Raw genomic sequence first — 25644 nt, 5'->3', positions numbered from 1 at the left:
AAGGAGGGACATTGCCACACAACAGCCAGCAACTGATATGTTTACAGAGTCAATATACTGTCTCCCTCCACCTCTCTCTCTCTCAGCTGCAGACAATTGTTCTTTTCACACAGAGATGAATTCGTTCTGGCTGGGGTGAAGAAGCCTCATTGTTAACTGTGAGATGCTGTCGAGGTATCCTCTAAGGTAGTTGTTCCCAACTGGTCCACGTAACCCATCTTCTGTGGCACCATTCCCATAACAGAAACTACAATAGAGATATCAAATTTTTCAAAAGTAGGGTGTCCATGACTTGGCTTTTGAAAAACAGGGGGTCCACAGTACTTCCCTTGGAAACCACAGCTCCAATGGAACCAGAAATCTGATAGGAATTTCACAAACATACATACAAGTACCGGCATTCTTTGGTAGGTGAGGCATGCTTCTTACCTCGGCTTCATACCATGACATTTTATAATCGAAATATGCATAACAGTTGCCCTGGTTTTGCATCCAGTCCCTGGGGCAGGAGTTGGCCTTGGCTGTATGGTGAGGGGAGAAAGAAGTAAAAATGGAGGACCAAAGCAGTAAGAAGCTTGCTCTTTATGAATACAATTGGGGATTCAATTGAATATTTTAAACTCAAAGGAACTGTTTGGAAAATCCTGCTCCTTTGTCCTAATAGCGTGAGCTGGGCTACTCTCTGTTGAAAATCTAAAAAGTACCTTTTAATGACTGCTTAACTCCAAGTAGACTTCTGGGTAATTTGGTATTATGCTCACCTCCTGAGAAACAACTGGAGACCAGAATTCCAATGTAAAGGCTGAACTTCATGGTGAATCCCATCTTCCTGTTGACCTTTGGGAAAGAGGAACGTACCATAGGTTCAGCTGGTCTATTTGTTGATTGTCGTTCATTCAAAGTGATGATGGATTTCTATATTTAAAATCACAATTCTTCTTTATTTGAGCTTCCAAGAAGTGGAAAGATTAGAGGAAGAAGAGTGAAAGAGAAAGGAAAGCTTCAAGCTTGTCGGTATTGAGAAATCATACACAGGAAGGCGGCATCGACACTTTCTTACTCCAAGGTATGTGTGCATAATATTGCCCCAATACCCTCCTTTCTAGAGTTGTTTGAAGTGAATGGTATCCATGGGGACTTATATTGCTCCAGCTTAATTTGTAACGCAGGTAATTGGGAGGCAGGTGGCACTGTGGGTTAAACCACAGAGCCTAGGGCTTGCTGATCAGAAGGTTGGTGGTTCGAATCCCTGCGACGGGGTGAGCTCCCGTTGCTCGGTCCCAGCTCCTGCCAACCTAGCAGTTCAAAAGCACATCAAAGTGCAAGTAGATAAATAGGTACTGCTACAGCGGGAAGGTAAACAGCGTTTCCATGTGCTGTTCTGGTTCGCCAGAAGCGGCTTTGTCATGCTGGCCACATGACCTGGAAGCTGTACGCCAGCTCCCTCAGCCGATAATGCGAGATGAGCTCCGCAACCCCAGAGTCGGTCATGACTGGACCTAATGATCAGGGGTCCCTTTACCTCTACCTTTAGTTTGTAATACTATCACTTTGATTCTGCTCTGCATGCAGGAGGTTTAGAAGAAATAGAGGTGCTTATCTTCTGGCTAATTAGAACTTTAATGGCAGAAGGGATTGGATAGTTTGGTGAGTTGATGCCCAAAGTGAATGTCCTCAGGATGAACATGGCTTTCAATCCACTGGATCAAAGGTTTCACTGTTTGTCAAAGAGATGCCAGAATTTGGTGCTCTTCAACACCAGCCTAGAGATGGTGTATTGAATACCCCATCCCAATGGAGCCAATGACTAGTAAGTCATCTCAACCACAAATAACTTCTGTCATGGCTAGAGCCATGTTTGGAGGTGGAAGACAACTCACTAATTTGCACCACCCATCCCATTTAGGATTGAACTATAAGAGGGAAATTCCCTGGGGGGACTTGGGGGGGGGATTTTGCTGGTAGACAGGTGTAGATGGGTGGGTGTACTGCTAGCGATAGCTCCCAAACAAAATATAAATCAGTAACCACAGTGTCAAAAGTAAATTAGTGGTCACATCCAACTTACCCGAGTTCCGTCCCCTTCAAGTGATGGATATTTTCCCACAAGCAAGGCTGTCTCTTCAGCTGCTGCCTACATTCTTATATAGTCCTTCAGGGGTGGGGGAAAAGGAAGGAGGTGCTGTTGCCCTTCTATGGAGTACAGATAAATAGAGAAAAGGGCTACTACCAATTCCCCTGAAAACCACAAAATTTGCGTATTGGCTTCCAAAGGATTTTTTTCTAAGGTGCTGGGAAAATAAATACTCTGGATATGATCAACATACATAAGTAACATGATAAAACAGGTCTGGAGATTAAGGTATATCAAGGAAATGCCAGTGGAATGGGTGTGCTTCCAAAGTTGCACCCTCATTTCATGAGCTGCAAGGTTGACAATCAACAAGATTTGCCTGAATCTTTCATGTACAGCAGGGGTGGCCAACTCCCAAGAGACTGCGATCTACTCTCAGTGTTAAAGACTGGCAATGATCTACCCCCTTTTGGGGGCTCCAGGTCAAAGTTGTTGAGCTTCTTTTAGGGAAGAGGAAGGCCCATTTTTTTTAGGGGTTCGGTTCAGGTCTAAATTGCGTAGCTTTTTTAGGGAGGAGAAAAGCCAGTGATCTACCAGTGATCTACAACTGATGTCCAGTGATCTACCAGTAGATCACGATCTACCTGTTGGACGTGCCTGAGGTATAGTGTGTGTGCCTTGGAATGCTTTTGAGAACCCTCAGTCATATTTGAGGGATCTGTGGCAGGTGAGTCCATGTGGCACAAATTATGGGAAGCTACCGTTGTGAAGATCACTTCTGTAAAGCTGAACACATTTGTCATTCATATGTTTGGTGATGTGTCATATTTACAAGAAAATGTGAAGAGCTGATTTCTTCACCTTCTTTGCCTACCAATGTTCTTCAGGTACTCCCTGCCCCGGGTCAGGCCAAGTTCACAGATTGTTAACTATTTAAAAATGATTGGGATATAGTCATATTTGAAATATTATCATGGAGAATTAAATTTTTGACTAGTTTAGAATAACTCCTATAAGGAAAAAAATAGTAAAATATAATGGAATTAGGTTACTGAATACATGGATGTGTTAGAAGGGGCTGTTAACTAAGTAAAAATGAGGAGCCAAGTAAGAAGGGGAGGGAAGCAAATGGATTATAAATAAATCAAATAAATAAGTATGTATGTATTCAGTCCCCCCCCCTTTGTATTACGTTTTAGAAATATATGTTTAATTTACAGGAAAATCAATTTGTCACAAGGTGATATGATGAATGTATGTCTAAAGAAACCAATAAAAATGAATGGCAAAACAAACAAACAAACAATTAGGGGGTCTGTATAGTTAATAGAGAAGCACAGTTCCACTGCCCTAGATACCGTGTTTCTCATATTATAAGACACGTCTTATATTTATTTTTTCCTCAAAAAAACACACTATGGCTTATTTTCAAGGGATGTCTTATTTTTTTCCTCCTCCTCCTCCTGCCGCGGCCAGCATTGCTGCTGTGCCTATCACTATGCCTTATTTTCGGGGTATGGCTTATATTCCTTGAATGCTTAAAAATCCTGCTATGGCTTATTTTATGGGTATGTCTTAAAATATGAGAAACAGGTAGGCTTTCTCTAGGAGGAAAATATTGTTTTGCCCTCATCCATAGGACTAGTCCCATATTTGAGGCAACTCTGCATTGTTATGTCAGATCCCATAGTTTCTTCTGCAACAAGGGTGAGAAATGGGGTACTTTTTTGTTATTGTCACTCTTGTCTTAGAGACAGGGGGACTTTCAGTCTTCTGGTCCCTCTGCCTGCAATCTGAAATAGCTATTGCCCACAATCAGCTTATAGCCCTCATTGGATTTGGGCCAAAAGTATAAAATATGGAGTATAAAATACCAAAGTAAAATATTTACCTCTGCAAGGTTAATATTTGCAGGAGGCTAACACTATGGCAAGCTTATTCCGTCTGATATCAGATACTGGATGTCAAATATTGGGTATTTACAGTTCTGGGTATGCCCGCCTTACCAACTATGTTTTTATTTTATTTTTTTAAACAAAATAACCATAAAAGATAATTAAAGCTACAAAACTATATAGTATATATGTAGATGGATAAACTTATTGTTTTCCTCAAGTCTATGTTAACCCATGTGTCACCATGGTTTCAACAAATACATTCCAAATATCATTAAATTTCTCTATGCATAATCTTCTCACATCTGCAAAAAGACTGATACTGTATATTGGGAGGACAAAAATATGCCTCCCTTTGATCAATTGATAGATGACATGAGAACTCTTGCAATCCATTCATGGGTTGCAAAAGTTCTTACGTCATCTATCAATTGATCAAAGGGAGGCATATTTTTGTCCTCCCAATATATCAGTCTTTTTACAGATGTGAGAGCATGGGGAATCCATTTACTTTGACTGATTGTCAAGCCCCACATATTAGGTATATAGTTTAAGATGATGCTATCTTCTGAAAATTTTAGCTCTTTCCCCACAATAGTATTTAAACATGCTTATATTATCCCCCCCCCATTTTTTTTTTGCCAATATCAGACTGCTGATGGTGTCCTAGAATCTAATTGACTCGTTTCATTACGACTCGGGCAGCTACATTCTACAGCAAATGAAGTTTCTTAGCCACCATGTAGGAATATTTTAGACCCATAAATTTATTTTAGTTGCATAAGAGATGATTGGAATAAAGAATTGGAACTTCCATTATTAACCAGACAGTGGGAAAATGTACTAGCCTCGATATCTAAAGTGTCATTAAGACTAATACAACAGAAAATAATATTTAGAGTTTATTGGACCCCTTTACAACGTATTAAAAAAGGGTTAGCTAAGATAGCTCAGTGTTGGAGATGTGGCAAGGGCAATGCCTCTCTGAAACACATGTTTGTACAGTGTTCTTTACTTAACAAGTTTTGGAAGAAAGTGCTGGACTGTGTAACTATGACTGTGCAGAAAAAGTTAAATCATTCAGCAGAGACTATTTTATTGAACTATATACCTGCAGTATGGAAATTCCAATGCGACAATGGAAATGGATTTTCCGTGCCCTGATGGTGGCCAAGAGATTGATATTGAGGAATTGGAAAAATAAAGATATGATACCCTTCAGTCAATGGACTGATGATATGACATCCGGCAGGAAGGTAAACGAGGTTTCCATGCACTCCGGTTTCTGTCACGATGTCCTGTTGCACCAGAAGCAGTTTAGTCATGCTGGCCACATGAACCGGAAAGCTGTCTGTGGACAAACGGCGGCTCCCTTGGCCTGAAAGCTAGATGAGCACTGCAACCCCATAGTTGCCTTTGACTGGACTTAACTGTCCAGGAGTCCTTTACCCTTTTACCTTTTACCTTTGAATTTATGTTATGTAATTTTTACTAATGTTTGTTGCATGTTGACAATCTCATTGGTTCCTTTAATACATTTGCTGCAAGCAAACAACTTCTATAACAGCGCTATGAGCAGCTTAGGTATACAGTTCTGTGTTGTTAATAATTTACTTTGGCATGCAAATCCATTTAATTTTTAGTGCAAACTTCCTTATTTGTTTATTAACTATGTGCACACAATTCTTCTGCAGAAGAGAACTTCCTTTTAAATGGCACAACAAATATGTAACCAATTTGAAAAGAGGTAGGTGTTAGCCATTAAAAATGAGAAAGCGTCTTTCTTCTGAGTGAAAATGTGTATGGTACTCACAGGCACATGATTTAGCTGTACTAAAAGTGGTTGGCAACTTCCCAGCCCCAGGCTCATACCCTCCCGCACTTGGAAGCCAAAATCCGGGGTGCCGTCTTCCCAGACCCCATCTTCCCATTTTTAATCGCAGAAGCAGGGTGGCCATTTTGATTGCTGCAATCTCTCGCATTTCCATGCCACAGATGCTGCCCTTTTTTTCGGCCATGGCTCCCAGAAATGTTCCTTTTGAGGAGCCACACAAGATTGGGGGAAATTGTGCCACAAAATCTTGTGAGATCATGGTAACCAAAATGGCCGCCATTCTCTCGTGATTAAAAAAACCACGATGTTCCCGTTTTTCCAGGACATTTGCAGGGTACGCAGTCTCCATGTTAAAAACCACTGTCTTCTCTGTGAAAGCATCCATAGTACATGATTTAGTGTGTAGCACATGATTTAACAATTCTGCAAGTGGTTGCCAACCAGCACCCTCCTTCTTAAAACCACCCTTTTCAGTACACTTCCCCCCCCCCTTCACAGTAGTGTAGATAGTTGATCTGTGTATGCCAGGGGTGCCCAAACTTATTTCAAAGAGGGCCAGATTTGATGAAGCTTTTTTGAGGATTGAAGTTGTTGGGCTCCCGCCCCCCATTTTACCCCAAAGCTGGTGAGCCTTTTAAAGGATTATACCCCAGGACATATACTGCCATGGGGGCCGGATTAATTTGACAGGATTAGGCCCCCTAAACGGACTTGGGACATGCCTGATGTCAGTGGCGGAGGAACCCTCTCCGGCACCCGGGGCGGGACACCGAGGGGTGGGACGAACCACCCGGCGCCACACACGCAATGTCCGTATGGACTGTGCACGTGCGTCATACCGTATGGACTACGAACGCGCTGCAGCCCATACAGTCACTGTATGAGAGGCAGCCCGTACGGACACCTGTGTGGACGGCGCTCAAGAGCGGCAGCCCATACGGATGCTGTGTGAGCGGCATCCCTTATGGACTGCGCATGTATGGCAGCCCATACGGATGCTACGCAAGTGGCGCCCATACTAACTGCATGCCCGCCCTCGGCTGCTCTACAGCTGGGGGGAGGCAGCGGACCATCTTGTCGCCCCCCCCGAGTGGTGCCCAGGGTGACCTGCCCCCTTCGCCCCCCTTCATATGCCCCTGCTGGTGTATGCCATATGATGTTTACTAAGGTTATTTCTTGTTACCTATGAAAACAGAAGAGGAGTATGATGCCACATAGTGAACACTGGAGTGCAGCAGTGGGCCACCTATGTGAGAGGTGTAGCTACCAATATATCATCCTTTCAAAGTTAATGCAATTTTTAAGCAATTGACCTCAGAAATGTGATCATTGCAGAGATACTATTGTATCAAATTAAAGCATAAGGCACATCGGGTCATCATATGCCACCCAAAGAGCATGTATTTCTTTGCAAATATGCTCCCCATCTGGGTTCAGCTGGTAGCAATGAGGTTTCTCTAGTCCGTTGACACAGCTGCTGAAATACTATGGAAAGTTTATGAACATTCCAGCACTGAGATTTTTATTTTGTTTTCTGTTTTTTAATCTTGTCAGCTCAAAAGGACAAAAGACACATTAGGCTATTGGTGGGAAGGGAATGTAAGGAAAGGAAGGAGGCAACACTTTCTTTATCCAGCTATTAAAATGAGTGCCAAGGCACAAATAGGGATGGACAGATCTGTCCATATAAATTTCTCCCCGTTTCTCATTCTTCCAGTCTTAAATTCTGTAGCAGTTTATTTATTCTTTTCCAGTTAATCAGCATTTTAGTACACATTTCCTCAATATACACATTTTTGCAAGCAGTACCCCTGAATACAATACATTTCTGTATATAATTTTCACAGATTTGTGCCTCTTTATGCTCACATTCCCTTAGTATACTCATTTTGGTCAGCATTACTCGGATGAAGAACTGTATTGCAAAGTTCAGAGAAGTATGTATTTTGAATGCTTTGGTTCCCATACAGTTTTGGAAGATGTGAATTAGGTGGTGCCACATTGAAATGTGAATCAAAATGAATTTGTCGCCCATCCCTTGGTGCAACAAACGTGGCATGTTTGTCCTTCTGCTTAGAAATTTGATGTAGTTTGGTGAAAATGCTGAGGGGATGCAGCAGGTGAAGCTTTCATTATCATGGTTGAAAGAGGCCAAAAGGAAAAGAGGTAAAGAAATGTCATCCAAAGGTATTTCCCATAGCTGCTTCTTGAAGAACTACAGTTCCCAGGGTTCCCTGGGAAAGCAAATGACTCTTAGAGCAGCAAACGTTTGTATTGTGGATATGTTACAGAGATACATCGAGGTGAAGGCATGCAGAATAATAGACCCGAGTTTCGGCCAACATGTCCAGCAGCTTCTGGCTTTAGTAGATGGAGGGTAAGTTCCATCACCATTTGCCTATGTCCTTTGAGTCACATAGTGAGTAGGATGGTTGCCGGTGCAGGTCACGCGAATGCGTAAGTGTGCAGGTTTGCCACTGTACCTGCAGTTATAAGGAGGTGGGCCACCTGTGTATCTGCAGATGACCATATCGAAGGAGTCTGTGCTGTCAAAGTAGTTACTTGAAGGAGTCCCTCTCCCTCTGCACACTTGCACGACACTTATGGGGAAGTCGTTGATGAAGGTACTTGTCTCTTTGCAAACATATCGAGTCATCCCTTTCTGCATCATCATCAGCGTGCAGTAGGTGTCAGGGTGGGAAGTTGGGTAGCTTTTGGGGTAATCTATGTGCTTCCAAACAAAAGCTTCTTTGGACTGTCCTTCACCAGACCGCACAAGCAGAAGCCCAAGAAGGATGGCCAGATGAGCCAGCAATGAGCAGGAGACCTCGGAGGACCGCATGGTGGGGGCTTGGAATCTACAGAGAAGAGGAGGAGGAGGAGGAGGAGGAGGAGGAGGAGGAGGAGGAGGAGGAGGAGGAGGAGGAAAAGCGGGGATGTTAAAGTGATGCCTATTTGTGTAAGATGAAAACAAGGCCATATACAAAATGAGGTGGTAGAAGTCTAGAGCAGGCATAGGCAAACTCGGCCCTCCAGATGTTTGGGGGCTACATCTCCCATCATCCCTGACCACTGGTCCTGTTAGCTAGGGATCATGGGAGTTGTAGTCCCAAAACATCTGGAGGGCCGAGTTTGCCTATACCTGGTCTAGAGTGAACCATTTCAGGCTTCAGGTAGTAGTGCTGGCGGGCTGAAATTAGGAATAAGGGAGAAATAAGATTCAGTTCACATTTAAAGGTGAATCCATGAAATCTAGGGTGTCTGAAACAGTAGATGAACCAAAACACTGCCGTTCTTTGAAATTCGCTTTTTTTTTTCAATTTTCCCCATGCAATTGTTGTAGTTGTTAGTAAAAATTCTATACCACCCTTCATCCAAAGATCACAGGGTGGTTTACAGTATAAAGACACGAAAATACATATCACAATAACAAACATTAAACATATTTCCATAATCATGGAAAGAAACACCAATGAGAGAGGTGTAGATAGAGCCAGTAGTGGAGAAAACTTAGCAGGTAATGTTGTTTATCTTCACCTGCCCATTTCTGCAAATCGTGTTACTACTTTAAGGTACAAAAGGACCCTATATTAGTTTATGGAATGTATGGATGCAAAGAACAAACTCAGAGCAAGACTTATTGGGATGATTTCCTACTTACCGTATATATAAGAAAGAATGACAGCAACAAGAGTAGCTGTTCAGGTGGGAAATGACTTTATCCTGGTCTCCTCTGATCACTTACGCTTAATGAGATCCCACTTATATTCCATAAGGTTGCAGAATCTCTCTCCAGCACACAAGCTTTTGAGTGGCAATGTGACTGCTCTCTTCTCTTCTTGTAAAAATGGATCTCTTCCAATGTAGTTAGGCACTCTCCCAGCTCTGAATTGGGAAATTCTTACGTTTCAACTTCATTCATTGGTCAAGGGACTCTTGAGTATATATATCCACCTGATGTTTATCTCACTCAGTGCAGATACCAGAAGCTTATTGGAGAGTTTCCACAACGAACGGTGCAGCAATGGTGGACAAATAGCAGCTGTTGCCACAACCAATTTTAATCTTAATATTTCTGAGTGTTGAATGTAAGATGAGCCCTGGTGGGTCAGATATGCATCAGGCTGCCTTCTGGAGTGGCTAGAAAGGGAGCCAAATGCTGCCCACAACTTCAACACCTTCAACTATCCAGAAGGCACTCCCAAAGGAGTGGCGGTGGGGGAGCAGGGGGAGACCAAGGCATGGGGATTTAACAGGGTGATGATGGGTTAGAAAATATGGAGCAAAAGTTTTCCTCTGGGTAGATATGGATAAACTTTCACGGTTGAACTTCTAGAGAGCCTAGAGAGGGAAATGAATGCTGGCAGCACGGCAACTCCAAAGGAAAGAAAGAAGCCCGTAGGCAATAATTTATCAGTGAGATGATGTGTCAGAATGTATTGACAGCTGGAACAAATGTTGGCACCATCATTTGAGCAAACGACCCTGACCCTTTAAAAGGAAAAAGAAAAAGAAACTCCATTGCTCTGCTTGTTCAAGTTTCACACTTGGCACACTTGACTTGGACTGCTCTTATCTACTTTCACAGAATTATCTGCCCAATTTCCAGAGATGTTCAGCCCTGAAAAACAGTGACAACAACCAAGAGTTCAGAGTACAAACACTTCTTAGCTAAGCCAACAGAATGCTTGGGGTATTTAAATATCATCTGATACCTAGTGATGTAGGATTGTAATTTGATATACTGGTTTTCTGTTGTTATTCATTTCTGCAGCTCCCCCCTTCCCCCCCCTTTCTTTTCTTTGCTGGACAAGGTTAGGTGGATTTGACTGACTGAATCTAAAGAGTGCTCACTAATAGTTCCTTATCAGTCTGGAAAAAAGTGCCAAGTGGGCTGCTGCACAGTTCTTTCCTGGGCCCGTTGTTTATGAATTACTTGGATGCAGGAATTGAGATTGTGCTCATCAAATCTGCAGAGGACACCAAACTGGGAGGGGTAGCTACTGCCACAGAATACAGAATTGGGATTCAATGACCTTATGAGATGGATAAATGAGCCAAAATACCACCCTCCTACCTAAGCTACTCTGGGAGGCTTCCAACATAATAACAACAACAACAACAACAACAACAACAACAACAACAACAACAACAACAACAACAACAACAGCAAACATTAGAAACTCCCCAATACAGGGCTGACTTCAGATGTCTTTGGAAAGTTGTATAATTCTTTATCTCTTTAGCATCTGATGGGAGGGCACCACTACTGAGACAGCCCTCTCCCTGGCTCCCTGAAACTTCATTTCTTGTAGTGAGTGAACTACCAGAAGGCCTTCAGTACTGGACCTGATATCTGGGCTAAATGATGTGGATGGAGATGCACTTTCAGGTATACAGGGCCAAAACCATTTAGGGCAGGCATCCCCAAACTTCGGCCCTCCAGATGTTTTGGACTACAATTCCCATCTTCCCTGACCACTGGTCCTGTTAGCTAGGGATCATGGGAGTTGTAGGCCAAAACATCTGGAGGGCCGCAGTTTGGAGATGCCTGATGTAGGGCTTTAAAGGTCAGCAGCAACCCTTTGAATTTTGCTTGGAAATGTACTGCGACCCACTGTAGATCTTTTAGAACTGGTGTTATATGTTCCCGGTGTTTGCTCCCAGTCACCAGTCTGGAAGTTGCATCCTAGATTAGTTGTAGTTTCTGAGTCACCTTCAAAGAGTGTATTGCAGTAGTCCAATAACCAGAACATGCACCACTCTGGCGAGACACTGTGTGGGTAGGTAGGGTCTCAGCCAGCATACCAGATGGAGCTGGTAGAAAACTACCCTGGACACAGAATTGAACTGTGCCTCCATGGACAGCTGTGAGTTGAAAATGACCCCAAGGCTGCATAGACACAAGTACTCATTCCCCTCCCCCCAGGTAGCCACTTCCATAGAATGAAGAAGAATGAATTCTCTGGGCATGCGCAGAGTGCATTGCCCACACTACAGAGTTCGCCACAGCCTCCACACTTAAGAACTTATTGGATCACAGATACACCGTTTCAGTATTTGCATTTGCAAAAATTCATTTTATTGCATGCTAAAGCAAGGGTGCTTATGAAAGAAAATGCTTCTACAAATTGATACATATTTGCTGAGACTGGAGGAGGTAGGACAAAGTGTGATTCATTAACATTCATCATATCTTCTCAAAATGCTTATCCACAATGTAACAATAAAAGAATAAAACCATTTGAAACAATTTGCTTTCCTAAAAACAAATATCTCAGGTGTCGAAAACCAGGGCAAAGAGATGAGTCTTCAGCATAGGATGAAAGCTTTGTAATACAGTTGTCAGAAGCATCCCTGTGGGGAAAGGGGAATTTAACACCTTGGGGACTGTCACAGAGAATGTCTTCTCTCAGGCAAGGGCGATGGAGCTACCACGAGGGTCCCTTCTGACAATTTGTACACTCTAGTGTATCTGTATGAAAGGAGAAGGTCTTTCATATGTTTGGGTCCTACTTTCTTTAGGGGCTTAAATGCCAATATGGGCAGCTTGATTGCATAAGGAGAACAAGCAGGAATAGTGTGATGTTCCATTGTAAAAACTGCAGGGCAACAAAGGCAACAGATGGAGATGTTGCAGCTATCTCCAGATATCAAAACAAGCTTTGAATAATTGACCTGTGTTCAGCGATGGTTGCATAGGGATAAATGAAGTAGTCACTGAAGATAGAACACATGCCCATCAAAATACCATTATTATTTTTTTAACATTTTTTTGCAAATATACCCATCTGAAGAAAGGTGAAATCCCCATTTAAAGGAGGCAGCAATGACTGCAGTGCTAAATGACCGCTTCTGTGTGAGAATGGGACATCACGACCATGCAAAATTATCTTAAGAACGTTGCTTTGCAAGGGAATCTGCTTTGCAGTTCATGCTTTCAGCTCCCAGTCACTGCAAGGGAGTGACGATGTATACCAAAATCAAGCAATATGCATGTCTGGGTGAAGCGGAGCTTTAATGCTGTCAGGGAGCTTTGTGGCCTTCTAGATATTGCAGGATCACAACTCCCCTCATCCATAACCAGTGGATGGATCATACTAGCTTGGGCTGATGGGAGTTAAGGTCAAATGGCCACTAGAGGGCCACAGATTCTTCTCAGTGTACGAATTGATTCGTTTGAAATGCATGATGCTTCCCAGGTAAGGGTGCTGAGGAAGGGATACTGGAGGAGATGAAGAGGGGATATTATCATGAGAAAAAGCAGGGTTACCTGATGCAAAAGAGGGCAGGTGCCCTACACCTTGAGCACTTGTGTAGAAGAGGGAATTTCAGCAGATCTAGCTTTCACATTCTATGATTACTCTTTTTCGTACCCAGCCACTGCAAGTGCCAAAATTGTGCCTCTTTGGCATCTTTCCATTTTTGGCAAAACCCTGAAAACCACATAGGAAAAGATCTGACTGAGTAAGGAATAGTTCCGCTTCTCAAGCCTAGAGTTCCCAGGGGCCCCTGGGGAGAAGGAACTATTGCTAAACCGGGTTTAAACCTGCACTGTGGAGGTACATTGTGGAAAAAGCAGAAAGCAAAGAAAAAGAACTGAATGAGCAAATAAGCGATGCCCAAAAATATTTGTTAGTGAACCCTACCCCTTCCTCTCAGGTCTACATTTTGCAGGGCTCCCTGGTAGGAAGGAATTCTTGCTAATCCACTTTAAGCCTGCAGTGTGGATATGCCCTCAATGTTAAGCGGCAGAGAAAGCAAGGAAGCAAAGGGAAAATCAACGGTTGCCAGAATGCCCTCAGACTACTGCTTCCTGTGGATGAATGGTGGGTTCCATCACAGGAGTCTGTCGAGGTGAACAGGCAGCCTATTTCTGCAGCCGACACGGACTCGCTTGGACTGCGGCCTGCCACGGTAATTACAGTTGGGGAATCTTCCTGTGTTGCGGCAGACGATCACACGGAAGCGGCTCCTGCTGTCATATAAATTGCCCCGGAAGCGAGTTCCCCCCGTGCCGCAGATTGCCTGGACGGTACGAGGGCTGCCGTTGATGAAGGTGTTGGTGGGTTTGCAGGACCCCCTGTTCAGTCCTCTCCGAGCCATCATCAAGTTGCAGTAGGCGTTGTTATTGTTTGCTCTGGTTTTCGGATAATCAATGTGTCTATTCGCAAAATCCCGGTAGGTTGCTCCTTCGCTGGACTGCACCAGCACAGCCACGAGGAGGACGGTCAAACGCAGCAGCAGCCAGCAAGAACCTTTGGTGGTGATCATGGTGGGGCTGCTGAATCTGTAGAGCAGAAGGAAGAGGAGGAGGATCTTTTAAAGCAGGGAGCGAATTTCTTAAGGAATAAAATAAGAGGCACTGATAGGGATGTTCCCCCCCAAAAAACTTTAAGTTCCATTCTCCACATTTCCACATTTGTTTGCAATTTATTTATTTATTTAGAAAGTCCTCAATAGCATTCAGCAGCATTTTAGCACCAATTTCTCCTAATATACACATTTTTGTCTGCAGTTTTGCCTAAAATGCACATTTCTTTCAAAACACTTTTCTCTAATATATTGCATTTTTACATGTTATTTTCATGAATATATGCCCATATGCCCACTTCACCCTAATATAAGCATTTCTGTAATATAAGTATTTCTGGTTGGATAAATGCATTGCGCATATTCTTAAAAAGTGCAAATTGAGCAGATTTGCATTCATATGTTAGCCAAATAAAAGGTGGTATTCAACAGTTGTCCTGCTCAGTGTAGACCCAATGAAACTAATGAGTATGACTAATTTAAGTTTATTAAGTTCAATAGGCCTGCTCTGAGTAGTACTTAGTTGAATACTACCTAAAAAAAATTCCCCCATGGGTAAATTCTGGTCAACCTGGGGTTTTGACAGAAGAGGTTAAGACTCCCCCAGATTGCCCCTAATACATTTTATTAGGATTTATAAAGAGAAAAATCAAACATCTCTCTTGTCCAAAACTAAAACATTGATCTAAATACAATAAGAACATAGGGAAAAAAGAGAAAAAGAAAAGTGGGGAACATAGAAAGAGAGAGAGAAATAAAGAAGAAGAAATAGACTAGTGAGTAAGAAAAAGAGGGAGGAAAAAAAATTAAGTTCAGAAATTGAAGAACTTCTGATTCTTCATCTGACTACTGTATATAAACAGTATTCACTTCAGCCACTTCAATATAATACCCCAACAAAGCCACTTTCTAGAAACAAACTATCTTCCATCCTCAAATCCAAATCTCATGATTCTGTTTTCATTTTTTCAGCTCTGGTACTCTCTCTCTCTCTCTCTCTCTCTCTCTCTCTCTCTCTCTCTCTCTCTGTGTGTGTGTGTGTGTGTGTGTGTCTGTCTGTCTGTCTGTCTGTCTGTCTGTGTAGGAACAGACTGTCATGTGATACCCTGGACCTTTGTCTTAAAACCTTTGTTCTAACCCAGAGACAGGACTTAGCAGCTCAGTGTGGAGTAGCAACAGCACGTGTGATAGGGTGAAGCCGTCCTCCTGGCACCTGCATTCCTGCTACTTACTTGAAAGGGATTGGAGCAGGGCAGGGTGGCAGCGTTTTTGGCCATGTGGTTGCACTGGCAGGACCAATCTAGTATTCCTGCTGATGCACTTGCATCGATCAAACCGTGCCGCTGCCCTGTCCCAGCCCTGTCCAGGAAAGCAGCATTGATACTAGCGCCAGGTGGGTGGCTTCACCCCAAGACATGCGCCACCACTGTTGGTGTGCTCTGCAACTAATTTAAGGTGGGTGGACTTCACTGCTACAGGGAACCAGGCAGAGGGCCTTCTCAGTAGTGGCACCCGCCCTGTGGAACGCCCTCTCACCAGATGTCAAAGAGAAAAACATCTACCAGACTTTTAGAAGACATCTGAAGGCAATCCTGTTTAGGGAAGCTTTTAATGTTTAACATACTATTGTATTTTAATATTTTGTTGGAAGCCGCCCAGAGTGGCTGGGGAAACCCAGCCAGATGGGCGGGATATAAATAATAAATTATTATTATTATTATTATTATTATTATTATTATTATTATACTGTTAGAGAATATTAAAGATGCAAAAAATCAGGAGAGAATGGGGTGCCTTTACAAATTTTATGAAGAAAGTCATTTCCCACAATTATAATTTGTTTAGTCTCTAGAGATTAAAAATTCCACAGGTAAACAAATAGTCTCTCCATTAATGCAAAATGATTACAAACAACTAAAGATATGAGATCATATAAACTGTATAGTGGTTAAAGGAAGTCAACTTTTTCCATTTTCCTTTTGATCTCTCTCTCTCTCTCTCTCTCTCTCTCTCTCTCTCTCTCTCTCTTTTCAATATGCATAATTTTCTTATTTTTTGTATTTTTTCTTCTTATTAGTAGCTTTTTGGTATTCGGTAACTTCTATTATTTGTGTAACTGTACTCTCTTTTTTTGGCATGTATGTAATATTTATATAGAAAAAGAAAAAAGAAAAAAAAGGAGGGGAGGAGAAAACATTAAAGATGTAATTCTCAGAGAAGCCAAGCACAGTGCTGGCAGCGACCTGAAGACAGTGATTAGGGAGCAGCTTTATCGGTGTGACCTGGCAACCAAACCCTGTGTTGTGGGTGGGAACGTTTGGATGGCCAAATGGAGGTTCCTCGATTCTGGGAGCAATCAGACCAATGGGATGCCAGCTAAATTCTATAGAGGGACCTCTATTTAAGCCCATGCACATGTCCCTGAGCTTCCTCTTTGGGGCCACTGCATCGGAACACCCTCCCACCTGTCCCTATATTTAGGGCTTGCACACAAGACCTTGCTATGCCGTCGTGTGTCACCTGTCATTGGGACAGGGGCACGGCAGGAATTTTCCCCACTTGGCTGATTGGCTGGTGCCATTTTGGTTTCTTCTGCCGCGTAGCAAATCGTCACAGCTTGTAAAGGTTGCTGATAGGCTCTGGTTCAGGTGATAGGAGTGGCAGAGCGGTCTGGCCATCCCTATGCGATGGGTATTCCGTTAAAGGAATCCTGGGACTCTTGGTTGGTCTTCCCTTAGAGGAGTTTCACCCGGAGCCAGAGTCCAGGGGGACATCTGGCTGGTGGACTGGCTTGACCCCGCTTTCCACTGTGCCGGGTGTTCACCCAAGGCTGACCTATGGTGTGTCCTGGGTCAGCGCTACCTGCAAGGGTGCAAGGAGCTAGTCGAACCAGAGCCTATGCAACCTCTCACTTGATTGTAATCAATAAAGTTGTGGCCTAAATTTTGCCAAAAACCAAGCCAAAAATTTGAGTCTTGTCTGAATTTATTTGCTGGTGGTTAAAAGGTCTACACACGCAAATAACGAGGCAGGCTATTTGTCCATTTGGGTCAGTATTCTTTCCAGTGATTGGCAGTGGTTCTCCAGAGGTTCAGGCAGGAGTCTTTTCCCAGTCCCAGATGGAAATGCCAGTGACTGAACCTGAGACCTTTTGCATGCACAGCATGTGGTCTGCCACTGGGTCACAGTCCTTCCAAATAACAGATCACACAATAAAGATGCCAGATGTCATAAACTTGGCAATACTGTCAGGAGCTCCAACAGAAGATATCCATTAGTAAATATGCTTCCTTGTTTTCTGGACTGTTTTAAAAATTATTTTTAGTTGCTTTCATAGTAGGCTTGAGGTCCATACAAAAGGCAATTCAGAAATGAGAGAGAGAGAGAGAGAGAGAATATATTAGGGAGAAAAAATTCTTTCAACTCTACCTACTGAATAAGAGAAAGCTTCCTTAAACATGAGACAGTCAAAGTGCAGTTTCATTAAAGGGTAAAACAGCAGGCACAAGTTTGTGAATGTCCACTTCCAACTTACCCAAGTTCAGAAAAGTCTCAAGGTAACGGATGCCACTTTCTACGGAAGCAAGTGTAACTCTCAAGATGCTGTCTGAATTATTATATAGGTTTCAGTTAGGCTAGGAGAGGGGGGAAATTCAAGCACTTGCAACATATAGATGGCGAAAGGAGGGCAGAGGGCTTTCAACTGAAAATTGCACCATTGGCTGCATGTTTCCAAAGCTTCCCGTAAATGAGAAATACAGTGGAATGAGGAATAAAGTCAAAACAAAATTTAAAAAATTCCTTCCAGTAGCACCTTAGAGCTAAGTTCTTCAGATAAGTGTACATGCACACAAAAGTTCATTCCAATGACAAACTTAGTTGGTCTCTAAGGTGCTACTGGAAGGAATTTTTTTATTTTGTTTCGACTACGTCAGACCAACATGGCTACCTACCTGTAATAAAGGAATAAAGCATTAGAGCTCTTTCTTTCTTTCTTTCTTTCTTTCTTTCTTTCTTTCTTTCTTTCTTTCTTTCTTTCTTTCTTCATTCTTTCATTCCTTCTCCTTCAAAATGTTGAGGTGACTCTGTGGACATTACTGATAGGAGACATCACTGAAATCAATGTTTTTAAACACATATAAAGCTGAAAGATCGTGAAGCTGAGGCTCCAATACTTTGGCCACCTCATGAGAAGAGAAGAATCCTTGGAAAAGACCCTGATGTTGGGAAAGATTGAGGGCACTAGGAGAAGGGGACGACAGAGGACAAGATGGATGGACAGTGTTCTCGAAGCTACGAACATGAGTTTGACCAAACTGCGGGAGGCAGTGCAAGACAGGAGTGCCTGGCGTGCTATGGTCCATGGGGTCACGAAGAGTCGGACACGACTAAACGACTAAACAACAACAACAAAGCTGAAAGCAATGGCAAGTAAGCTTTCAATACAATTACAGTGGTGCCTCGCAAGACGAAAGTAATTCGTTGCGGTAATTTCGTCTTGCGAAGTGCGGTTTGCCGCGGCAAAAAACAACAACCAAAAAACCACCGTAAACATTAGTCTTGTGAAGCATGGCCATAGAAAACTTCATCTTGTGAGTCACCAAAAACATTGCAAAACGCTTTCGTCTTGCGAGTTTTTTGTTGCGCGAGGCATTTGTCTTGCTGTACCACTGTATAATAATTTAAAAGCAGAAGCAGCTAAAATGCTTCAAGCATAACACAATAACTGATTACCTAAAGACTGGAACAACAATAAGAAGAAGTCTTCAGAGTTTTCTTTAAAAACTAGTTTTGATAGGGCCATACATATTTACCTGGGGAGGGAGCTCTAAAGGTACTGAAAAGGCTTTGTTCCTGATAGCAACTTTTACTGGTAGGCCAGAAAAAGGGCTCATATGCTGATCATATGTGTGCAGTCTATTCCACAGATAACCTGCCTTCCAACCACCAGTGTACATGGAACAGTGTCGCTTTATGTTTATGACAACCCAGTGAAGGGGGCTAACCTGAAATAGGGCACCTTTCTCAAGGCCACCCAACCGTTGAAGAAGACTCCAGAGCAGGGGTCCCCAAACTAAGGCCTGGGGGCCAGATGTGGCCCACGCGAGCCAATTGTACAGCCCCTGACGGCCCTCGCCGCCTGCTCAAGCTATTTCTGGCGCCGCGGCAACCCAGAAGTGCACCGAAAATGACGCCTGCACATGCACATAAGCCATTTCCGGTGGCCCCCCGTGCCAGAAAAAGCGAGTTTGCACGCATATGGGAGCGTGTTCCCCTACCCTCCGGCCCGCCGCACGATTGGCGTCGGAGGAACCGGCCCGAAGCTGGGTAAGTTTGGGGAACCCTGCTCCAGAGTCTGAATCAAGAAGTTAGCGATAGCCTAACTTCTGTTGTCTATGCTCCGGTAACCTCTAGGTTAGATTTCTGCAATTCACTATACATAGTGAACCTTTGAAGATGGCAGCTGGTGCAGAATTTGGCTACCAGGTTGCTAACCAGGACAAGATGGCAGTGTCGGACCTTGGCGTCTCAAATATCAGTGGTGTCCTGGGTGATGCCAAAATCTGGCGTTCCCCACCTCTTGCCTTTTTGAATCGGTCGCACTCCCCTAAATCTGCCCTTTGAAAGGTGGTCTGAGTATATCGTACAATCCTGCCCATCTGGCTACCAATTAGTTTCTGGGTCCAATTGAAAGTGCTAGTTCTGACCTATAAATTCTAATGTGCCTCAGGACCCCAATACCTCTCTACATGAACTGACCTGGACTCTGCAATCATTATCTGTGGAACTTCTTTGTGTGGGAGGTCCAGAAGGCGGCAACACAAGAATTGGCCTTTTCAGTGGCGGGTCCCCATTTACGGAGTGCACTCTCCAGGTGTGATCATTACATTTCTTTAGGCAGCAGGGAAAAATGGACTTTTTCAACAAATTTAATTATTTGTGGCCTTTTTTGCATGGGTGGGATGTCTCGATTCAGCTTTTAAAAAATACATCTGTCTTTCATATTTTCTTAAATGGTGGTTTTAATGGATGTAGGTGTTTGATTGCTTAAAATAATGTGAGTCACCTTGGGTTGCATTGACCAAAAGATAGTGACCAACAAATTTATTGAATAAATAGGCAGGAACCTCAATAGACAGGCATATGCTGCCGTGTGCTACTTGATACCTATTCAAATGTGTTACCAGGCAAATGTTAATGTACGGCAGAGTGGGGAATCTTTTTCGGCCCAGGCTGTGTTCCTTTCTGGGCACCCTTCCAGGAGTCACATGCCAGTGGTGGGCGAGGCCAGAGGCCAAAGTCAGAAGAGCAACAGATGTGGATTTTATATTTGAACATTAGCCTAGTTTCTGCACCCATTCACCCACCCTTCCTTCCTGCCTCCATTCAGCATTGTCAGAGATAGAGGACACATTCCACCCAGTAGAGGCGGTTTTTGGGTCGCACTGGGCACTGAGCTGTGGGGGAACCAAAACAATGTGATAGAATGGAGCAGAAGAGCCCCCCCCCCATTTTAGCACCGCACAGGGTGCTGCCGAAATTCAAGAGCCGCTAGTCCACCACTGAAGCCAGTTTGGTGTGAAGTAAACCTTGGCAGGGGGTATGCATATGGAGAGAGTGTGTGTTGCTGGGGAGAGGGTGGTGTGAAAATATATTTGGTCCTGGGCCCGAGGTTCCATACCCCGGATGCATAACATAAGCCACTTCAACTGACAGGTAGTATGAGGTCTCAGTATGATCTAGGGTTAATATAAGGCTGGGCTGTGGTCATCACACTTTCATGGCCATATGCGTGGGAACATTTGGGCTATTTTTGGTGGGGGGGGGGTGCATTTTGGTAAGACAGCTAAACTTACCAGCACTCTGGTGGACTCTCTGCTGATCACCTTGACCTGAGCACCACACAGCTCTTTGACAGCATCAAAGAGATTGCAGGTGTACATGGCAGCCCTCCACTCCCCAGAGGAGAAAGAAGGGAAGAAGTTTCACTGAAGCCCTCCCAAAATTCAGACTGAGGTTTTGGATTTCCAGTAGATCTAGATGCCTCCCCCTATCATAGTCTGCTACACAACTGTGCAGGGATATGAAGTCATATCCACACACTAGATCAGGCATCTCCAAACTTCAGCCCTCCAGATGTTTTGGACTACAATTCCCATCTTCCCCCGACCACTGGTCCTGTTAGCTAGGGATCATGGGAGTTGTAGGCCAAAACATCTGGAGGACCGCAGTTTGGGGATGCCTGCACTAGATCATGCTGGCTTTCTTCAGGAAAAGTGGCTTTTGCTGCATAGGACCAGAGTGTCTATGATGTTGTTTTCTTCCACACGCACACACTGGTAGAAGGGTAAGTGTGCTATTTGCCAAATGTGAAGTAAAGCAAAGGCTCAACTTTCTAATCAAGACTTTGTGGTACTTCCCCAGCCTTCTCCTGCCTCCTTTCGATGGCCCCCTTAGAAATGATGATGTCTCAATCCCTTTAACTACCAACTGCTTTCCCGGCAACTGCCCCCTATAATTCTGGCTGAGGATTGAGTCATAATGTTGGGTTCCAGTTTGGCAAGGTAAGTTCTGTTGAGGTGAGGAAACTGAAGGCATGGTGCAAGCCTGTAATTTCACAGGTGGGTTTCTGAAATGTCCTCAGAATAACAGCAAGAGAGAGGGGAAGTAAAATTGCACCATCAAGTTAGATGGAGTGGAAGGCTGACTTCATCCATATACACCCCACATTTATTTAATTTATTTATTGCATTTATATCACCTGTTTTCCTCCAGGGAGCCCAAGGTTACATTGATTGTTCCCCCATCCTCCTCCTTTATATTTTCAGAACAATCCTGTAGAGCTCACCTGGGGATGTCTGTGATTATTTGAAGTCTTCACAATCCTTATCTGACCCTCTAAACCAGGCATCCCCAAATTGCGGCCCTCCAGATGTTTTGGCCTACAACTCCCATGATCCCTAGCTAACAGGACCAGTGGTCGGGGAAGATGGGAATTGTAGTCCAAAACATCTGGAGGGCTGAAGTTTGGGGATGCCTGCTCTAAACTAACCACCACACAACACACTCTCTCCCTTCTCTAGAAACCGATGTATAAACCAGTCTCTGGTATGAAGCTCATCTTAGTCAATCAATCTCTCCAACCCCCCCCCCCCTCTACAATATATTGTGTCTCCCTGCCCCAAGATATCAAAGTAGCACACATAATTCTATGCCCTGCTACACAACTTGAAGGCACGGTGCAAGCCTGTAATTTCACAGGTGGGTTTCTGTGGGTTAGACATGAGACATAGTGACTGCCTCAAGGTCACCCAGTGAGCTTCATGGCTGAATGGAGATGTCCCAGGTCCCAACCAGGCAGCACCAGATTTGCTCAACTTGTGGACCATAAACCCAACCATAAATATATTTATGCTGCTTTAATTTGTTCAGCAAAAGCTCAGCATTTTTCAAAATATCTTGAATTGTTGTGTCACTTTCAGGAGTTGGAGTTGAGGCTGGGGTCATAGGCAATGCTTCTCCAGGTTAAAAGAGGTTCAGATTATATACATGCATGCATGCATGCATGCATACATACATACATACATACATACATACATACGTGTGTGTGTGTCATAGCTGCCAAGTACCCCTTTTTCCCCAGGAAACCCCTGTATTTTCTTACTGTTTCTTGCAGGTGTCCCAAATGGCAAAATACCCCGTATTCCCCTGGATTACAGAGCTCCTGCCGGTGGCCATGTTCTTCTGCTGCCACGGCGGCACTGGAAGTCGCTTCTACGCACTTCCGGACATGCATAGAAGCGACTTCTGGTGCTGCGGACATTTTGGAAATGGGCACAGCAGCATCGGAAGTTGCTTCTACGCATGTCCGGAAGTGCGTAGAAGCGACTTCCGGTGCCGTGGACATTTTGGAAATGGGCACAGCGGCATCAGAAGTCGCTTCTACGCATGTCCGGAATTGCATAGAAGTGACTTGCCACGGCGCTGCTGATCCCGTATTTTTCAATCCGGAATTTGGCACCTATGGTGTGTGTGTGTGTGTGTGTGTGTGTGTGTGTGTGTGTGTGTGTGTGTGTGTTAGGAAAGGGAGAACTGAGAAGGTGGAAACCTGGGAAGGTTTAATTCAGGCTTCCTCAATCTTGGGCCTCCAGATGCTTTGAGACTACAATTCCCATCAACCCTGACCACTGGTCCTGCTAGCTAGGGATCATGGGAGTTGTAGGCCAAAAATATCTGGAGGGCCGAGGTTGAGGAAGCCTAGTTTAATGGAACAAGGGTAAAGAAACATCATCCAAAGGTATTTCCCACAGCTGCTCCTTGAAGATCGACGTTGCCAGGATTCCCTGGGAAAATGAGTAACTTTTAAAGCAGTAAAAGCTTATATTGTGGGCATGTTGCAGAGATACATTGAGGAGAAAGCATGACAGAAAATAAAATTGTAGCCAACGCATCCTCAGACTTCTGGCTTCTGTAAATGGAGAGCAAGTTGTATCACACATTGCCTAGCGCATTTGAGTCACATAGTGTGTTGGGTAAATGCCGGTGCAGGTCACACGAATGCGCAAGTGTGCAGGTGTGCCGCTGTACCTGCAGTCATAAGGAGCCGGGCCACCTGTGTATCTGCAGATGACCATATCGAAGGAGTCTGTGCTATCGGTGTCACTACCATGGGGGATCCCTCTGCCTCTGCACACTTGTACCACATTTACAGGGAAGTCGTTGATGAAGGTATTTACGTCCTTGCAAACATATCGAGTCAACCCTTTCTGAAGCATCATCCGCTTGCAGTAGGTGTCAGGGTGGGAAGTTGGGTAGCTTTTTGGATAATCAATATGCTTCCACTCAAAAGCTACTTGGGACTGTCCTTCACATGGCTGCACCATCAGAAACCCAAGAAGGATGGCCAGATGAGCCAGCAATGAGCAGGAGACCTTGGAGGCCAGCATGTTGGGGTCTTGCAAACTACAGAGAGGAGGAATAAAAAGGGAAATGTTGAAAAGTTCTTAGGGACCTTTAAAGCCCGAAACAGCCTCAGCCCAGTATACCTGAAGGAACGTCTCCACCCCCATCGTTCAGCCCGGACATTGAGGTCCAGCTCCAAGGGCTTTCTGGCGGTTCCTTCCCTGTGAGAAGTGATTTAACAGTGAACCAGGCAGAGGGCCTTCTCGGTAGTGGCACCTGCCCTGTGGAACACTCTCCCATCAGATGTCAAGGAAATAGACAAGTATCTGACTTTTAGAAGACATCTGAAGGCAGCCCTGTTTGGGGAAGTTTTTTTAATGTTTGATGCTTTATTGTGCTAAAAACTAAAAAATGGCACACCTGACTGTATGGTCTCAAAGCCCCCATTGTACATACATCCACAAGCAGGGAAAGCAGTGCTGCCAAGAGAGGTGCAGGTAGAACGAGTGGGGGTATCGCTGCTTTCTGAAAATTATGCTGCTATAAAAGGGCACAAGAGGAGACAAAGTGTCCCATCCCCCACCGGGTTCTCTCCATTAAAGATGAATACATGGAAGCAAATATCACAGCACAAGATAGAATATAATGATTTCCTACTTACCCCCAGAATAATTTTTAAAATAAAATAAAATAAATGGAGGTGTGACGGTAAGATGACCAGTCTGCTGGGTGGGAATTGCCTTTCTCCTCTGGTCACTTTGGCTTAGATAGATCATTTTTATATTCTAGAGGTTGCCCAATCTCCCTCCGAGTGGCCACGGGACTCCTTTCTTCTTACAAAAATGGATCTCTTCCAACACAGCTGTGCCCTAACCCAGTATGGAATGAGGAAATCCTTACTCTTGAACCTCCATTCCTAGGCAAGAGACTCCTTGAGTAGCCACTTCATCTCAAACGTTCCCCAACCACCCACTACAGATACCAGGAGCTTGCAAGATAGGTAACAGCTGACCTGCCACAATTAACTTTAACTCTGAAATGTGGATCTGGAATCAACCATTGTTAGTATCATAAGAAGCACAAAAGACCCTTGCTGGATTGGTTGAAAGGCCAGTATAGTCCTGCATCCTGTTAACCATAGCATTCAAAAGGCCTTTATCACGACCAACCTTTGGGCTTCTGCTGTTTCCTTCGCTCTGCTCTGGCCACAGCACTTGACTCCTTGCTCCTCCAAGCCAATTTCCTGAAGGAGCCTTACTCTCACATTTCTTAGCCAAGCCTACAGCATGCTTAAAACAACTCCCTCAGCCAACATGGCCAATGGTTAGGAGAGGGTCTCAAAGCCCCCATTGCACATACGGTACATCCACAAGCAGGGAAAGCAGTGCTGCCAAGAGAGGTGCAGGTAGAACGAGTGGGGGTATTGCTGATTTCTGAAAATTATATTGCTATAAAAGGGCACAAGAGGAGACAAAGTGTCCCATCCCCCACCGGGTTCTCTCCATTAAAGATGAATACATGGAAGCAAATATCTCAGCACAAGATAGAATATAATGATTTCCTACTTACCCCCAGAATAAAAAAGAATAAAAAAAATGGAGGTGTGATGGTAAGATGACCAGTCT

The 25644-nt window shown here is 44.0% G+C and overlaps 3 pseudogenes across 4 annotated transcripts; all 3 read right to left on the bottom strand.

The window, feature by feature from the left end:
* Positions 1–7310: 7310 nt before the first annotated feature.
* Positions 7311–9604, bottom strand: LOC148684013 (ribonuclease pancreatic pseudogene; annotated as a pseudogene). The gene is made up of 2 exons (XR_015946569.1): positions 9465–9604; positions 7311–8661 (listed from the first exon to the last, which is right to left on the bottom strand). The product of XR_015946569.1 is annotated as a ribonuclease pancreatic pseudogene (transcript).
* A 2250-nt stretch (positions 9605–11854) lies between these two features.
* On the bottom strand, positions 11855–18154 carry LOC118095901 (ribonuclease pancreatic pseudogene; annotated as a pseudogene). 2 transcript variants are annotated; one of them, XR_015946554.1, is made up of 2 exons: positions 18070–18154; positions 11855–14093 (listed from the first exon to the last, which is right to left on the bottom strand). The product of XR_015946554.1 is annotated as a ribonuclease pancreatic pseudogene, transcript variant X2 (transcript). The 2 variants fall into 2 exon arrangements; XR_015946553.1 differs by lacking the exon at positions 18070–18154 and adding an exon at positions 17652–17809.
* Positions 18155–23177: 5023 nt separating this feature from the next.
* On the bottom strand, positions 23178–24815 carry LOC118095279 (ribonuclease pancreatic pseudogene; annotated as a pseudogene). The gene is made up of 2 exons (XR_015946560.1): positions 24681–24815; positions 23178–24079 (listed from the first exon to the last, which is right to left on the bottom strand). The product of XR_015946560.1 is annotated as a ribonuclease pancreatic pseudogene (transcript).
* Between the last annotated feature and the right edge of the window lie 829 nt (positions 24816–25644).

Source organism: Zootoca vivipara, chromosome 12 (assembly GCF_965207765.1).
Source record: "Zootoca vivipara chromosome 12, rZooViv2.hap1.1, whole genome shotgun sequence".
NCBI lineage: Eukaryota > Metazoa > Chordata > Lepidosauria > Squamata > Lacertidae > Zootoca > Zootoca vivipara.
This window is presented reverse-complemented; position numbering and strand designations above follow the sequence as displayed.